Below are 5,391 nucleotides of genomic sequence, written 5' to 3'. Positions count from 1 at the left end.
CCAATACATTATGCAAATCCAGGAAGCAGCTTGACTTTACATTGTGCATTCCCAAGAAGCAGCATATCTGGTATGCCTGGTACTTCCTGTGCTTGTTACCAATTCTGGTGCAGAAACATTTGTGTTCTCACACCAGCTGAAACCGGGACACACCAGAATATTAAAAGGAAGTTACGGTCTTTGAAAGCATCCAGAGGTGGGCAACAAAGCTGGTAAAAAGGCTGGAAGGCATGGCCTATGAATCATAGTTGTAAACTAACCTTTAACTTCTCCTTAGGGAAAAAATAATGAATACCATGTGTAATTGGGGAAATGAAGGGATGAAAGACACAGACTCCTGATGGCTCTTGAACAGAAGGCCTTTATTGCCCTTTTTTCTCCACTACATATACTTTCCCCGTAACCCCATGTGCTGTCCATGCACCCGAATCCATCATACAATTGGTTAGAGACCCTCAGACGCGCCTCCAGCCAGCCAGCAATTGGCCACTGCCCAAAGCTCATCTTTACCACTGCAGCCAAGTTAATTTATCTCGACCTTGCTCAAGTTTTTGTTTCTACCACTTATTTCCTCATTATCTCTAATTCAGAAATGTGTGAAACAGCGCAAAGCCACCTGCGAATCCCTTTCCAACAATTCCCCCTTTTTTATTTTCAACCAACCAAACGCTTTCTATATATTTTCCTATCAAGCACTGCAGACATTGCAATAAGCAAGGTACAATAAGCAACAGGGTGAAAATCACAAGCAGAATTACGATTGTAAAGTAGTGTGCCTGCTAGAATCTACATTAGTCAACAAGCCACTAAGCACTAGGGATGTTGCTTCGCAGCGATGCTGCATCTCACTTGCACAGCACAATCACACAGTCACGCAAAGAGGCCTCTTTCATTTTTCATTCATACCACAAGAAAATATCACTTAAAATAATTTGTCACGGCTTCAGGAGGTCCTTGTCTACTCCCGTGATGAGCGGCTGAGAGTGGAGACCCCTCCGAGGAAAATGCTCGGGGTGCACCTAGGGTGTCCACTCCACAGTTGATTCCCCAGCCAAGCAGAGCGGCTCCTGGCACAAGGAATGATGCTATTATAGTTTTGTATAATTGCACCAAAGAGATGCATTGCAATAAGGAGCGAGCGTGACGCTGACAGTTTGTTTCATGGTTTGTTTTTTGCCCATGTAATTGAACCTTACACATGATGTGGCTGTTACACTATCCCAGGATATCTAATTCCTGTGGCTCTAGGGGTGCTTGCTGCAAGTAGACAGTCCAATCTTTGTTATCTGCCAGGATCCCCACCAGACATGTCGTAAACGGGTCATTAGCACTAGCCAGGGACGGGCACATCACTTCTTGTCCTGTCATGTTGGTGAGGGTGACCCAGATGTTGCGGCATGGTTGGATGGAGACCCAGGGCTGGCAATAACCGATGACAGCAGCAATTGTGAGGAGGAGGCCAACCACGGCCTTATCCCCCTTGCTGGTACCCATCTTGGTCCGTGACCTGTGGAGACACAAGCATACCCTCGAGCCCAAGTTATTAGAGGCTGGGGTCGCTCCCAGAGACCTGTATTTAATTTTTTTGCCATTACTAAGGACTGCTCTGATTGTGGCACCTGTGACAGCATGGAATTCATATTTTTGTAATGTTTTACTATGGGCGGTACCTCTTGGTGAGGAAAGGGTAATGATAGGTGATTCATTAAGTATAGTGCCTTTCCCAACCTGTTCTGTGGTGTTTCCTGGGTGTCTCCCCCTTTTTGTTTATTTAGCAGTGCTTTCAAGGTGAGATGTGTGCGCTCAACAATGGCTTGACCTGTCCCCAAGTTGGAAAAAAGGTTTGAAGGGAGTGACTAGTATAGGCGGGGCCATTGTTGGTTTTTATTTCCTTTGGGATGCCTAGCGCTGTGAAAGTGACACAGAAGTGAGCCTGGACATGGCGACTAGTTTCACCCACCACAGCTGTCGCCCAAATAGCATGAGAGGAAGTGTCTACCGATACGCGAACATATTTCAAGCGACCAAATTTTGGAATATGCGTTACATTGGTCTGCCATAACTGTAGGGACCATAGACCTCTAGGGTTTACTGTTAAAGATGGGGTTGAAACATGTTGTTGACAGTCAAGACGTTTGGACAATCAATTTGGCCTCAGTGATCGATATAGTGAATTGTTTTGCCAAAACTTTGGCGGATTGATGGAAAAAAGCATGGGATAACCGTGCTTGCTCCAGCACCTTAGGCATTGGGGCAGTCAGGGTCATATTAGCTGGTCAGCGTGTGCGTTACCCTCTACAAAAATACCGGGTAACATGGTGTGGCTCTGCATGTGAATAATACAATATGGGTGCACTCACTGCTCTACCAAAAATAACAGCTCCTTAAATTTTAGAAACGAGTATTCCTTTGGGATATGTCTCAAATATGCCCTCTCAATGCACTAAGCGACACCTACAGCATATTGCAAGTCAGATACAATATTCAAAGGTACGGTTGGCCAGTGCTTAAAAGCAATTACAATAGCATGTAATTCGACTGTCTGAGGGGAACCTTGGATCCGCTCAGTATGGTGTTACCACTTTCCACCTTCTTCCCAAATTTCTACATCTTTGTCTGTTTTTCCGGACCCATCTGTAAAGACCGTCTGCCCATTCACTGGTTGACATTGGTACAACAGCCGCTCTTCAATTTTTATATTATTATAAAAGGAGAACATTTTATGAGGTGGATGGTGTGTATCAACCTGTCCGTCGAATCCCGTCAATGCTATTTGGAGCTCTAAACTATTCTGCAAGCACCCGGTGAAATAGTCTTTTACTACGGGAATTATAATCAGATTGGGATCTTCTGCTAATTCAACTATTCTCTCACGTCCTTCTTTATTAGGATGGCGAACTTTTCCACTTGCATTGCAATAGTTTTTGAGGGTTGATGGGATAAAAAGACTGTTGTGGTTTGACCCTGCCAGCAGCAATTACAGACCTTAAAGGAACTTAGATACTGTGGTTGTGCATGGAGCTGAGGTGTTTCACTGTGACATCTAATCATGCGTTGTCACAGTATAGCACAATCACTGGAACATCTCAAAAGAAAAAGGATCTAAATCTCTCTACTTTAGTTTTACATAGGAGTAAATATTTTCAAAAGATGAATGGAGTTGGAACGATTCCCTAAGAATGGCTGAACTTCAAGCCACGTCTGGCCAGACAATACAAATCGGTTGCCGAATAACTAAAGGATCTACTTACAATAGGCCGACTGAAAGACAGATTATGCTGATTCTACCAGACCACAAAATTATAGTACTGATTGTAACAAAATAACTGAACCAATTTTTGATTGCTGGTAATTGTGTACTGTCTTTGGGGTTACAGTGACACAGAATTACTATTTGAATTTATGATTAATACAGAAACATCTTAATCGACTGCAAAGGATAAGAAGCCTCTGCCCTCGCAGATATTTGAAAATGAACCAACTCGGCCTCCCATTGGTCTAACTCCTTCCATCTTCAACACAGGTCCTCACATAATTAAAAATGTGGGACAACAACAAATTCTCTTTAACCCCAGCTGGTCCCTAAAAAGGGTAGAGCTAGTGCTGCACATTAACATCTTAGAAATCAACTCAAAATGTACCACCTTTTTGAGAACTGCTTACACCAACTGGTTAGCATGGTTATACGGACGTTCTCTGAAACAATCTCGGCGCATGCCACGGGATGCAACTGGATTATTGGGAACAGGATTAGGTATATTAAATAGCATTGATGCTAAGGTCCTAATGAGTAGAATAACTGCTACTACAAAAAACCTAAGGAAATTGGAACGACCAATAAAATCATCCTTATTGGCCTTAGGAGTCATCAATTAATTGTAAATGCCCTTGGAAAAACTCAAGACAATACCTCCCTTGCCTTGAGCTGCATCCAAGCACAGTTATGGATACAATCTGTAGCAGCAGCTATTATTAGAGAGGGAGAAGGAGGAACTTTACCCACTGAAATTCAAGAATTGATTTGAGATAATGCTTCAGAATTTGAAAAGGAGTTTCAAGCATGGTGGCAATTAGTATAAGTAATGCCACCGTATACAATGTATATCCAGTCATTGCATTAGGACTCAATCATAATGGAACTATACTTTATCCTAAGGAGCATAAAGTATGGGCTGATCAAAAGGGAGGAAAGTGGCAAACAATTGATGTGAATGCGTGTATTGTGCGTGAACAAAAAGGCTTCATCTGTGAGAATAACACACTCGAAGCCCAAGACATTTGTCTTGACACTGAACAAAATATTTGCCACTTTGAGATACATCCTAATGAAACCCTCGAGTGTAATTTTACCAAAATTCTAGGATGTGATTTTAGTTACTCTGCTCCTGTAACCTCTTATCAACTGATTGCATCCAATTATATTCTGCTTCATGATCTGCTGCCTACTCCTATTGGAATGAACGTCACCTTGGTGAAGAAATTGCTGATACATGAGGACTTGAAGCAGCTGATGAGACAAATTCAAGAAAATGGAAGAGAGATGAAAGACACCATTGGTGGGACACTGTTTGGATGGTCACCAGCTGCCATGGGAATCTTCAACAGATGCTTCACCCTGTTGTTGTTTTTTTAATACTCACTGTATTATGCTTTATACTGACAATTAGTTTCTATGTTAAACTCTGGATTATGGTGAAATGTTTAGCATCCCTGCACAATGTACATACACTCGATAAACCTCGTCTCGAGAATGTATGTGATATCCCCAATATATTCCAAATGTCGTGAAGCTTGAGTGACTATAGTCACAGGGTGGATTATGTGGTGCAATTGCCTAAAGTAACTAGGAAAATAAAACTAACATTCATATTTTAAAGAAAATGTACAGCATTGAAGAGGCTTTTAGGGTAGGGCGTAGCTGCATTACCCGAGCGTTCCCTAGGCTTCCAACCTTAGATGCTATCACACTGGGGAAACCTGGTGTGCTGGCTCTAAGGAACAGCACGGAGCATAGAGTGGAGTGGAGACACCACGGCTAGGCTCTGTGACCAGGTGGGGACTCGATTGTTCTTGTGCACACCAAGACCGATAAGCCGCACTTTTTGCTACCCTGAGCCAACGACCTGTCATGTTTTGACAAATGCTGTACTCTAGTGTACTTTTGCTCATTATAATATCATTATAATACCAAAACACACCTCCATCCCAAAAACTACCCGCCTCCAAGGTGCGACCACCCATCACTGAGCACAAGCGCTGAATTTCTCGGAGCCTATTACTTTAAACGGAGACGGGAAAACTTTTCACCAATCATAACTATACGTTTTCTCTTAGATATATTGGTTATACTTGTACTCGATCCTTCACCAAGCAGTACGAGATAAGCAGTAC

The 5,391-nt window shown here is 42.7% G+C and overlaps 1 long non-coding RNA gene across 1 annotated transcript; it reads left to right on the top strand.

Moving 5' to 3' along the window:
• Positions 1-4,057: 4,057 nt before the first annotated feature.
• LOC118158869 lies at positions 4,058-5,115 on the top strand. Its single transcript, XR_004746921.1, has 2 exons — positions 4,058-4,217; positions 4,253-5,115. It is a non-coding gene; the product is annotated as an uncharacterized LOC118158869 (long non-coding RNA).
• Positions 5,116-5,391: the final 276 nt, after the last annotated feature.

The sequence above is a fragment of the Oxyura jamaicensis genome, unplaced genomic scaffold (genome assembly GCF_011077185.1).
Source record: "Oxyura jamaicensis isolate SHBP4307 breed ruddy duck unplaced genomic scaffold, BPBGC_Ojam_1.0 oxyUn_random_OJ58618, whole genome shotgun sequence".
Classification (NCBI taxonomy): domain Eukaryota; kingdom Metazoa; phylum Chordata; class Aves; order Anseriformes; family Anatidae; genus Oxyura; species Oxyura jamaicensis.
Note: the sequence above shows the minus strand (reverse complement) of the source record. Positions and strands in the feature narration are given on the sequence as shown.